At 33.6% G+C, this 13,698-nt stretch overlaps 1 pseudogene; it reads right to left on the bottom strand.

Moving 5' to 3' along the window:
- Positions 1 to 8,812: 8,812 nt before the first annotated feature.
- LOC124093728 (large ribosomal subunit protein mL48-like) lies at positions 8,813 to 9,522 on the bottom strand (annotated as a pseudogene).
- Between the last annotated feature and the right edge of the window lie 4,176 nt (positions 9,523 to 13,698).

The following is a 13,698-nucleotide window of genomic DNA, read 5'->3' as shown; positions in this document are numbered from 1 at the left end:
TATGTTTTACCTTTCATAAAATATATATGAAAATACTGAATATGAATATAAAATTCTGTTTTTATTGAGACACTGATTTTTCCCCAAAGCTGAAAAAGGAAAATGTTAATCACACAGGTTTATTTAAGGAAAATCATGGCTTATAAACTTTACTTGATTAAACAACTTTCATTTTTTTCTATATTTATATTGTCTTACTGCATTATAATAAGAAAATGCTGGTTCATATTTTTATTTTATAATAGTATGAAAGTATAAATTATATTCTTACACTGTCAATTTTGACATTTTTACTCTGTCTTCCCTTTGAAAGTCTCATTTTATTTCTGTGGTCTCCCTAGTAATATCTCAAACCACAGGCAATACTTACAATCCTCACCCACCCAAACTCAGTCACATGACATCTAGTTATACAATAATATTCCATGCACACAACTCAGTATTATACAAAATTTACTCAAACTTTAAGTAACTGAATATTTTTATTCTAATCTCATGGGCACGGATACATAATTTTTCTCATTACCCATTCTCTATTCTCAGAGGACACTTCTCAATATTTCCCTGGGAGAGTTGTACCAGTCTTTTCTTTCCTTGTCTAAATGCAGTGTCTTGGTTTGAGTTTCCCAGAAGAGCACTCTGAGATAAGGATTCTTGTTTGTAGGCAAGAATGACCAGTAAGAGAATGTGAAGGTGATTTAGGAAAGAGAAACAGCCAGTAAATGGTATATAAATTTAGACAACTTCCATAGTAGGTGACTGCAGTTCAATCCTGATAAAATCTAATCAGCCAAAACCCACTGAAACAGCCTATAACTTGACAGAGTGACATTTATTGAGTCCATGCAGTATAGAAGGAAACTTGAAAGGAGCCAAGGAAATCTTAAGAAGATGAACAGGGAAGTATAATTTGTAGGATGAATTCTTCTGAGAGGTTCTGTGTGAGATCCAAGAGAAGAAGCCATCAGTTCAGGACTGGTTCCTGTTTTTGAAGCAGGATTAGAAGTGGGGATTTAGTAGTGATAGTAGATAAGAGCAAAGCAAAGCAAATGTGGGTTTGTCACTGGTAAGAAGCAAGGAGTCACTAGAAAAGTAGCCTCAAAGGGATTTTTTTTTTCCCCTTGAAATTCAGTGCAGAAACTCTGGGAAATAGTGCAACACACTTCTCAAAATTATCTGTCCTGAACAGCCAGTGGACTGGAGTTAAGATCAACTCCTATGAGCTATTAAGTGAAGGGGATTAATAGAGTAGAATTAGTATGTGTGTGGGGGGGGCAGTTAATAATACCTTTCTAACTCCTAACTAACAACCTCTGTCCACGTTTATAAAGGCTTCAGGCACAGAAAGGCAGATACAGCGATTTGAAGTTTGCAAGAGCATGCTGAAATGTCAGTGAAGTACTGACAGCCTCTGCAGGGTGTTTATAAGACAGGAGTGTGCTGGGAGCATAGATTGATACAGTGCTTTGCAAAATTGTCAGATTCAATGCTGAATATATGTGAACTTAATGACCCATCAATTCTAACCCTCGTTACAGGGACAAAGAAATGCATATGTATGTGAGCAAAAATGCAAGAATGTGCTTAATAGCATAATTTTCAACAGCAAAAGTTTGAAACAACAATAAAATTAATTTTTAAAATATCATGGAACAGTCACACATCAGCACATTTCATTGCAATGAAGATAAAGGTCTGTTACGCCCCACGGTGTGTGAATCTTACAAAGAAAACACTGAGTGAACATAGAAAGACAGAAAATTCATACTGAATTATTCCATTTATAAAATAGTTAAAAGCAAGCAAAAATTATCAACAGGAACAGAAGTCAGGATGGGAGGGGGGAGTGGTAACCAGGAAAGGCATGAGGTGGGGGAACTTATGGGCTGAGTTTAACTTCTATTTCCAGAACTGATTGTGCCTACTTTATTATAATTCATCATGTTTTACACTTTTACTTTATGCATTTTTTTCTGTATGAATGTTATACTAGATAGTTTTGACAAAATATACATTATAAAGATTTGCCTTCTTTCTTTATTTGGATGGATCTTGTGAATTATACATATAAAAAGCATATATTTAGTGTATTTTCCATTTCCAACTTTTCTACTAATAGGTGACAATCAAAGGAAACTGTATCTACCCTGTGAAATGAACTTTCTCAGAAAAACTATACCAAGGTATCAAGCTGCAAGAGAAGCAGGAGACAATTTCACAAATTAACTTCTCTCTATCTTTCAATAGTATTTTGGTTCCTTTTTAATTCTGTCTCTTTAACTCCTCTCACTCAATTTTCATTGTCTGAGCTTGAGTGAAGAGAATTTTTTTCTTAGACCTTTTTAAACCTCAGTGTTGCATACTAGTGAATTCAGCCTACTGTGGGGCCTTGGGGTTTCTGTCAACTCCTTCCTTTAGTATCTGCTTACCTTATGCAGAAATGGCTAAGTGTTTTCCCATAGTCATTATTCCAACCTTCATTCATGTAAGAACTCTGATACTCCACTATACACATTGCTGCTTCAAAGGAAAATATGCCTCATTGCCCAAAGTTAGATGTTGTGTGATGAGCATAGGCATGAGGTCAAATCCAAGGCAATACTTTATGCTGGGTTTGTGTGGATTCTCAGGAATAAACTTTTTAAAAGGGTAGGTTCTCCCTCTCCTATTCTTCCTTCCTTTTGCCTGCAGTATGTACTAAAGAGTGGCCACAGCACTAGCTGTGGTTAAGGAAGCTACATACAGCAGGGGCAGGAGCTGGGGTCTCTGATGATTGCAGTGCCCTGTGCCAGACATGGACTATATTTTCTTTCACAAAAGAGTACATCATGTCAGATTTAAAATTTTAGTTTAAATCTTACCAGTAAGAGTATATTTCTTAATTTAAATATTAGTGAATGACTTATGACACCTTCCTTATTTCTAGTAATTAACTCAATGGAATACAGATAATAAAATGCAAATAATTTTAGTACAAACAAAGCTTCAATAGGAAATACACTTTGTGGAAGACAAGGTAAATTCTTTAAAATAATATCTAACAAGTTTTTCTTCTTACACAATGTTAGTTTAATTCTTACAATTCGTTTTAGGTTTAATCAAATATTACCTGAGTTATCATCTTTTTTTTTCTACATGGAATATGCCTAGTTTCTGTATTTTTGTGGGACTACCTGGAACAATTTTTATACACTGCAATTACATGATAAATATGTACTTCTTATATTCTCAATTAAATTTTAAGCTACTTAAAAATGAATATCTCTATAGTACTATTTATAAAGTGCCCCTTAAAAATGATAAAAATACAGCATATTTATTTAAATGTTATTGCTTAGAAATGATAAATTTCTTATTTTATATAACTACAAAGAAATCTGTACTGTCAGGCTATTTTTATGGTAAAATGCTCTTACAGGAAATTTTAAAGTCGAGACTTAGGGGAAGATACATTCTCACACATAAGAACTTAAGAATAGGGGCTGGGGCTGGGGCTCAGCAGTAGTGCACTTACCTCTCATGTGTGAGGCACTGCGTTTGATTTTTGGCACCACATATAAATAAATAAAATACAGGTCTATCAACAACTAGAAAAAAAATTTTAAAAAGAATTTAAGAATAACTGAGCATCTCTAATAATCATATAGTGTTTCGTCAAGTGTACTTCTGTACAGCAGTGTATAAAATCTTCAATGGGTGGGGCATGGGACTCCAGTTCCTCAATAGGAATCTGTGGAAGATGTTTAACCAGTGCAATAATAACAGAGCATTGAATCAACTTCTGCCCTGTACAGTGTCCACCCACTTTCCAGTTCTGAGACCCTTCATTGTAAACTTTGACCCTGTGCTTTTCGATTTCTACAAAATAGAGTTTTAGGAATGTGTCTTTATCTGTTGTTTTATTCAGAAGCTCAGCTTCCAAAGTATAATGCTCAAAAGAGTCCATGGCTATGCAGTGCCATTGTTCTCAGTCTTACTAAACTGAATTCCACAAATTCTCTTTGATCCTTAAATAAGGTAACTTATTTTCTATGAGATAACTTCCTTCTTTATGACTGCTTGGAGTATGAAGTTTTAAAACCTTTCCAGAATAAAAAAACAAACAACAACAAAAAGAAAAAAAAAATCTCATTCTAAAGACTTCCTGAGCCACGGCATTACATGACTCTTTAGAAACAGCAATACAGAAATAATTCAGAGCCTGGTTTTTATTTATTTATTTATTTATTTATTTTTTAATTTTTTATTGTTGGGTGTTCAAAACATTACAAATTTCTTGACATATCATATTCCACACTTTGATTCAAGTGGGTTATGAACTCCCACCTTCACCCCATACACAGATTGCAGATTCACATCAGTTACACATCCATTGATTTACATATTGCCATACTAGTGTCTGTTGTGCTCCGCTGCCTTTCCCATCCTCCACCATCCCCCCTCCCCACCTCTCCCCTCGCCTCCCCTCCTCACTCTCTACCCCCTCCACTGTATAACCCTGAGGGTCTCCTTCCATTTCCATGCAATTTCCCTTCTCTCTCCCTTTCCCTCCCACCTCTCATCCCTGTTAAATGTTAATCTTCTTCTCATGCTCTTCATCCCTACTCTGATCTTAGTTACTCTCCTTATATCAAAGAAGACATTTGGCATTTGTTTTTTAGGGATTGGCTAGCTTCACTTAGCATAATCTGCTCTAATGCCATCCATTTCCCTGCAAATTCTATGATTTTTGTCATTTTTTAATGCAGAGTAATACTCCATTGTGTATAAATGCCACATTTTTTTTATCCATTCGTCTATTGAAGGGCATCTAGGTTGGTTCCACAGCCTTGCTATTGTGAATTGTGCTGCTATGAACATCGATGTAGCAGTGTCCCTGTAGCATGCTCTTTTTAGGTCTTTAGGGAATAGACCAAGAAGGGGAATAGCTGGGTCAAATGGTGGCTCCATACATACTTAAAAATGCAAATATTTTATGTTTCATGCATTATTTCAATTAAAGTGTACTGATTCTGATGCAAATGGTAAGGATGATAAAGACAATTAAGATGATTTCTAAAATTATACCAGACATTTCATGTGGTATAAAAAATGAGTCCAGTTAGCTCATTGGTGTCCATGTTTAACAACAAATCTAACATAAGTCTGATTTACTTTCTACAATTTTGACTTACTCAATTTTAATGGAATTAATAGATGTGGAAAATTTCCAATAACTGTTAAAAGCTGACAAAACCTCCTCATTAAAATAAAACTCATTAGTAGCACATAATAAAGACCCCATAATTCTACTGCTAAATGTTATACAAAATAATTTTTGACTAGGATAAAAATAGAATTATTATATTTTATGCCTTGGATTATATTTTGATATTGATTTGCAAAACCAAAAACATTAAGCAGCATTCTGCATAGCTGTATAAATGTAAAAATGATAGTCTTGAAAGAAACATTATAATTTAGGCACATAACTCATATGTTGTGAAACATTCTCACATAAGGTTCTAGGTATTGGAAATGCAGTTAGCTTCAATCAACAAACAATATGTGGAATGTGATTTAACTTTTTCAACAAAACATTCAAGTTAAGACAGATATCATTTGCTTAAATAAAACCTATTCATAGGCCCAGTGCGGCACACGCCTGTAATCCCAGTGGCTCAGGAAGTAGAGGCAGGAGTATCTTGATTTCAAAGCCAGCCTCAGCAATTTAGTGAAGCACTAAGCAACTAGTGAGACCCTGTCTCTAGTAAAATACAAAATAGGGATACGGAGGTGGCTCAGTGGTCAAGTGCCCCTGAGTTCTTCAATCCCTGGTACCCACCCACCAAAAAAACCTATTAACTTTTAAAGAAAAATATCAGGGATCATAAAACAATTGAGAAAAAGAGGAATGATACCTAGGTTTCAGTTTATGAATGCCAATATCCTCACAAAAGTACAGTTTTAACCAGCATCAGTATCAATAAAGAAAGTTGCTGTCCTTACATTACATAATTGAAATCAATCCTCGCTTTCTACAATTTTGACTGGAGTAATGAAAGGACTTCCATTAGAAGCTCTCTTGAGAATTTACACATTTCTACAGCTTTAAGAAGCTGTGAGCCAACTTTTTCCAGTGTTGCCACTTCTCCTTGATTTCAAGGATTTGTCAAAATATTCAAGTGTGTAGAAATCTCTAAAGGGATTAGTGGTTTCTAGCATGTTAGGATAATCACTGTATTGTCTTCTTTGTCCTGTCCACAAACCACACCTAGACATTGTGTCTCAAGTGGACAATTTTATTTCTCTTATGTAGCCAATCAGTATGGATAACAATTTCTATTACATAGGACCAGGGACCTGCGCTAGCCCAGCAGCTCAGAGTTACTGAACTCACTTCCATTCATGTCCACAAAGTAATAAAATAGCCACATGGCCAGACCTAAGTGGAATGGTAGCTGGGTAATGTAGTCTTTAACCCTACAGTTTTGTGGCAAGGTGGAGGAAAATGATCTAAAATAGAGAGTTGAGGAGACAGCTATCAAGTGTGCCATAGAGAGCAAATATTCTTTCCCCAAATTAATGAAAAACTAAGGGCATAGGAACATGTCTCTTCTCGTGTAATCTGTTGTCATGTAATCTGTTGTATTTAGTTGATCAGGAATATCCAAAATCTGATGCTAGTGATAATGAAGACTTAATGCCAAATTATGTTTGGTAAAAATAGTTCTTCAGATGTTACTCCATAAATAATAATCAGCATGGTGAGCAACATCACACAGTAAGTAGAAGTATGAACCTGAGAGCCAGACTGTCTGGGACCAAAACCATCCAATAACTAGCAATGTGACACTGGAATAAATGTTTCACTTTCTCTGTGTTAGTTGGCTTTCTGTCACTTTAATTACGGCCTGAGATAATGAAGTCACTAAGAGAAAGGGTTATTTTGACTCACCCTGTGGAGGTACAGTCCATGATCAGGTGGACCCAATACCTTTAGAGTTCTGATGATGGTGCCAGATGGCAATAGCAGGGAGCACAATGTGAACCAAAGCCATTAATTTCAGGAAGTGAAATAGAGAAAGAGACCAGAATCCTACAATCCCCTTTGAGGGCACACTCACAATGACCTAAAGACATCCTGGTAAGCCTTCTCTCTTAATATTCCTATTATCTCCCACTGTTCCAAGCTGGAACAAAACCCTTTACCACATGTACACTTGAAGGACACTGAAGGTCCAAACTATAGCAGTGCCTCAGTGTCTTCACCTGTAAAAGAGTGATAGTAATGGTATATACCTAATAACATTATATGATTGGATGATACATGCCACTGGATGATACTTGACACATAAAAGGCACTGAATAAGTTTTAGTTACAATACTTATATTTCCTACTATTCTGTTTTTATTTTACTTCATTTACTTATTTATTTATTCTAATTTGTTATATATGACAGCAGAATGCATTCCAATTCATATTACACATATAGAGCACACTTTTTTGTCTATGGTTATACACAAAGTAGAGTCACACCATTCGTGTCGGCTTTATGTACTTAGGGTAATGATGTCCTTCTTATTCCATTGTCTTTCCTACCCCCACCCCACTCCCCATTCCCCTCCCTCCCCTCTGCCTTATCTAAAGTTCCTCCATTCCTCCTATGTTTCCCCCATCCATATTATGGATCAGCATCCTCATATCAGAGAAAACATTCAGCATTTGGTTTTGGGGGATTGGCTTACTTAGCATAATATTCTCCAACTCCATCCATTTACATGTGAATGCAATGATTTTAGTCTTTTTTAATGCTGAGTAATATTCCATTGTGTATATATACCACATTTTCTTTATTCATTCATCTACTGAAGGGCATCTAGGTTGGATCCACAATTTAGCTATTGTGAATTGAGCTGCTATAAACATTGATGTGGTTATTTTTAAGTCTTTTGGATATAAACTGAGGAGTGGGATAGCTGGGTCAAATGGTGGTTCCATTCCAATTTTTCCAAGGAATCTCCATACTGCTTTCCAGATTGGTTGCATCAATTTGCAGTTTCTCCAGCAATGTATAAGTGTGCCTTTCCCCCCACATCCTCACCAACACTTATTGTTGTTTGTATTCTTAATAGTAGCCATTCTGACTAGAGTGAGATGAAATCAAAGGCATTTCTGTACATCAGTGACAAATCCTTTGAAAGAGAAACTAGGAAAACTACCTAGTTTCATTTACAAAGCCTCAAAAAAAAAAAAAAGAAATACTTGAGAATTAACAAAAGAGATGAAAGACCTCTACTATAAAAACTGCAGAACACTAAAGAAAGAACTTAAAGAAGATCTTAAAAGATGGAGAGATCTCCCTTGTTCTTGGATAGGCAGAATTGATATTGTCAAAATGACCGTACTACTGTTGTCCACCTGTAACTACTAATTTATTTATCTTTCTATTTATGCTGTAAATTTTGTATTGTTGGTGATTCTATCATTAGGTAAATACATATTTCATTGCATCTATATATTCCTGGTAATTGATGTTCCTTGGTTTGTAATATTATTTTTATCCCTAGTAATGGCTTTTCTTTTGATGCCTGATACTAATAAAGCAATTACATATTTCTTTTGTTTTTCTTTATATCATAATCTTTTCCATTCCTATCCTACCACCATGTCTTTTCTTATTTATAATAAATCTATTCTATAAATACTATAAGGCAGCTTTTTTTGCAGTGGATGATTTTTGTTGGATGGAGGATACCCCATATTATCTCAAAGATAATGATAAAAAGTGTCAGGCACAGCCATGCCACAGAGGGGAGAAAGCTTTTTTGGCTATCGAAATTTCATATTTGAGGGTCCATGTCTCCTGTTTAACTCTGACCACCTGGAAGGCTTCTCCTTGACACTCACTATCACCAGTGTGGGCATCAGAAAGGTCTGCAATAACTCATTTGACTTGGCCGACAGTTTTTCCAGATCTGGATGGGATCTGAAGTTTTGTTTGAATTCTTCTCTCAGTGTGCTCACTTGCTGATAATCTTACTCCATCACGAGGGCTGCTTTGGAAGATTTCCAAGAAAATCTCTGCAAATTTTGATGCCCCATTGGCTGATATGCACTCCTCACTTAAGGATGATAAAATGAGTCTGGAAATATGTTGTGCCTTGGTCCTGAAGCTGTTCTATCTCTGTGGTTTTGGTGGGCATTGCATAACTTGCCTGGACTTTGATGGAGAGAGGCATGAATTAGACTGGGCCTAAATCTTTGCTAGGGTCATGTCATATGCAGTCAGGAGAATGTTTTGGTTTCCACATTTTGGTTTCCACTTTTCCCCTCTTTTTGAGCTCTCCTGCTTTAATTAGGTGCTTTTATCATCCAAAGCCAGGAGTGGGCTTACTTCTGTAGTGCCCACTGGTATTCGGTAGAACACTACCTGCAGAATAAATGGGATTTGCTTTCAAATATCTGAATTTTAAGAGGAAAAGTATTGCTTTGAAAGGTGTTATTCTGCAGGTACAGCATCTTTCCAGGGGTTCATTCATCCTTTGCTACTGTGGCCTCTAAATGTACAACCAAAGATTCAACCCATCAATTGTGATCCCTTTGCCATCAAGCAAAATAAATAAATAAATAAATGATTCTAACAATGGCTTCCTTTAATTGACATATTTTCTCTGTGTTTCTGATGTATTTGAATTTAACGTACCATCTTACCATTTTATTTTCTTCTATGTGTACAATATGTTTCTAGTATTTTTCTATCTAGGACTTTTTAATTGCTTACTTAATAATTTACTTCCTCCTTAATAGGATAATGTTATACATTAATTTAACTATGTTTTGGTGTTTTACTTAAAAAATAATAATATGCATCCTTAACTTATCAAGGTCTCACAGTAAATTTTATCTTTTTAAAGAGGGCACATATCCTTTATAATTTGCTTTTATTTTTCTTCCTTCCTGTATGCATGTTCTTATTGTTACATATTTTAAATCTACTGATATTTTAAAATTGAGTTTTCTGATTGGATTGGTGATCTGATAACATGTATTTATATGAGATAAGGCAAAAGTCTAAAAAAATTGGGGTCACAAATATTCCAAAAAATCTAAGAAAAATAATTTTATACATAAACTCAGTTTATCATTGCAAGCATTTGATTTCAATGGAAAAATACTAAGGAGTCCCAGAAACATGATCAAGAGTAAAAACAGACAATAGGAAGAAATCCACAGATTACCCATCTATTGGTGTTATAAAAAATTGGATCAAATTGTGATTAATATTTTTAAAAAATAAAGAAAAACATAGAGGTATTTAGCATAAAAATTAAACACCTTAAAAAATGAATGCATGAAAATTCTATCACTGACAAGTGAAATCTCTGAAATAAAGAACTTCATAGATGGCTTTAACAGAAGCTTTGTCATGGCAAAAAAAGATAACAGGTAACAAGAAAAGATAGCAATTCTGCAATACCCAGGCAAAAATGACAGAATATTTTAGTTTTAAAAAGCCAAAAGTCATTGGATAAATAGTGTAAGTCTCTAGAATTAATATATGTTGCCACATGATAGACAAAGAAGAATCTTATATCTATATATTTAAAAAATTTCTGAAATAGTATCAGGCATTAAAATAAAAAGCAAGCTATAGATTCATGAAATCCTATGAAGTCAGGACAGGCAAGATTCAAGCACACAAACATGCACATTCACACTGTTAGTATTTTTTTTGTACAATTTCTTAAACCAAAGATTATAACTAAGAATACATAATTATTCCACTTGTAAAAAGCTTTACATTTTTCCTTTTATGGCACTGGAATATTTGTGACCCCAATTTTTTTAAAAACAATTTCCTGTAAAAACTATGGACTTTTTTCTTCACCCACTATTTTATATTTTATAATATCAATAAATTAATATTATAGTAATTATTATTCAAAATTATTTAGAATTAAAATGACAGTCATTCTTTCAGAAACATGTTCCATTATTAAAAGCATGTATTTCTATGAATGTTTAGCCTCTAAGTTATAGTGCTTTTTTTTTACAGTCTTTGAATGTTTTTATCAATACTTCAATATGTTCATGCATTTTGCTTAATGATGAATTTATACTCCAAGAAATATGTTGCTAACCATAGGAGCTTACAAAAACCTAGATGGTATAGACCAATCACACTTGATGTTGTCTCCTCATGCATAGAGGCCACATTTAGTAAAAACGTAGAGCAGAAGCTTAGTTATTTGTTATCATTTCCATATATTATATAATATATGTAGTTATAAGTGTGATATATTTATATGACTAGCAGCCCAGTAGCTTTGTTTACATCATGAACCCACAAATAATGTATTATTCTACAACAGCTATAGCATCACTAGGCAACAGGGATTTTTCAGCTCTATTATAATCTTGTGGGAGCAGCACCCTCTATGTGGTCTGTTGCTAACTAAAATGTCATTATGGTATGGTTATACCTAGATTATTGTCTACTGGGAAGTAAGAAAATAAAATCTCAAACACCCTTCCCACTGACTTTCAGCAGCAGCAATTTGTTTTGTTTTATCTTCCCTGAGAGTGAAATGAAAACTTTGTAAAAAATAAATGTCAGTGATGGACAATATTTTAATTTGCAGTTTGGGGTAAACATCAATTGTTTATAAAGAAGAAAGTCTAGGGAAGAAGCTATGAATTATGTAAAATGCAAAATTCAAATAATGCTTATTTGTATGATATTAGCTTGTTTTTGATACTTTAGAGTGCATGTAACATAAAGATGAACATTTAAACATGTATCTCAACTGTATTTTTTATAAATGTATGTCAGTTTAAATTTAACACACTTTCCTTAGATTTAAAGATGATATGGAGTTAACCTCTGTTAATACAATGGAAAATTGGTTCAAATTTGTGCACCTGTAGGTTAGGAAATATTATCTAACAGTTAAAAATGTCTTGTAGAACTTTCAGTTATTCTTATGAATGGTAAAATGAGAGTCAAAAATACTGTTTCAATCATTCTGCATATTTCTCATTTTCTAAAATAGTCTATCATTAAAGATGCAGTGCTTCAAAATAAGCTATCTAAAACACTCTAGATTGATCCTTCAGGCAATGTTCATCATGTGGATTTTAATATTTTTTAAATAACTGATTAAATGAACATGTATTTACCTTTACTTTCCGTCATATAATTGAGAAACTAAATATCATCTTTCATAGAAATATTATTAAATGCCATACATATTCTGAAAATGTTTGAATTTTGCATTCAAAAGTAATTTTAAATATCTATAAAAAGAGACTTTGCAAATTGGCAAAGAGTAATGAAAAAAAGAGCTTGCAGAATGGCATTTTCTAACTGCCATTGTGTGTGAAAGAGTTTGTATGCTTTCCAAAATTTGTGTGAGCTGCCAGGCCTGTCAGACATATTTGTTGAAATTTGGAAAAGAAACCCTGCCATATTCTCCACTCTTGGCATGAGCAACAAGAAAGTTTTAAAGAATATAATTTTGACCTATAGCTATATATTTCAAGTTTCAGCAAAATAATATAAAAGAAAAACTGAATTTCAGTTAATGACTAAAATATTATATTTTAATTTCAGTATAATTTCCTAAGTCATTCTTTGAAGTTATTGTTTTTCAAAGACATATTTGAAAGTTACTACTATTTATTAATTTGATTTTCTTATCCTGGATATTAGTCCATTTTCTGTTGCTGTAACAAAATATTTGAGTACTTTACGGAGAAATAAGGTTTATGTGACTCATAGTTCTGAAACTCCAAGAGTATGGCATCAGCATCTTCTTGGCTTTTGGTTAAGGCCTTATGATGCAGCATGTCCAGAAGCCAAGGAGATGATAAAGCATGGGGAAGGAGCATATATACCAGACAGAAAGCACTTTATATTAGCCCACTTTTAATAATTAATACTGTGCCCCCAAAACAAGAATTCACTTCAATGAGAAAAGCAATGATCTCTCTTAAAGAGTTAATAAACTCTTAAAGTTTCCTTAGTCTTTCAACACCATCCCTTTCAGGAATGAAACCTCAACACCAGTTTTGGTAGCAATGACCATACCCAAATCAAAACATTTTCCAATCAAACCATTTGTTTAAACTTTACACTTTTCAAATGCAGGCTGCATCATAGAAATGGCATATAGAGAAACACTCATGCTGAAAATGACTAATGGATTATAATGATCAAAATACATATTATTTTAATTTTAATAATAACATTGCCTTTTAATTATCAGTATATCCAGTTGATTCTGAATAAACTCAGAAAATTCAAAAATCTACTAATATATATTCACTAATGTTAATCATAAAATATTTGATTAGAAATAACAATAATTATACAGCTTAGAATCACAGAAGTAATTAATCATTTTGCATGTTTAGGCTAAGTCACAAAATGAAATGTGTAAAGGACAAAAAATCTACTCTTTTGAGTGTTAAAAAATGTCCAACATTCTTCTTCTATTAAAGATAAAATAAATTGCATAAGGGAACTTTGAAGAAGGTCAAAATCATACATTTCGAGGAACTAAAACTAATTTTAGCTTTGAGTGATATTATCACCAGCTGAATATTCAAGTTTGTACTTCCCATATACATTTACATTTTTATTTCTATTTGAACTTTGATATTAGTCTATTGCCTTTAGTAAGAATGGTAAAATTCATTAACTTGGCCAACTC

This window comes from Marmota monax, unplaced genomic scaffold, assembly GCF_021218885.2.
Source record: "Marmota monax isolate L192 unplaced genomic scaffold, Marmota_monax_Labrador192_F-V1.1 WCK01_AAM20220418_F8-fsc00290, whole genome shotgun sequence".
Lineage (NCBI taxonomy): Eukaryota > Metazoa > Chordata > Mammalia > Rodentia > Sciuridae > Marmota > Marmota monax.
The sequence above is the reverse complement of the archived record's forward strand: the minus strand, read 5'-3'. Positions and strand labels throughout refer to the sequence as shown.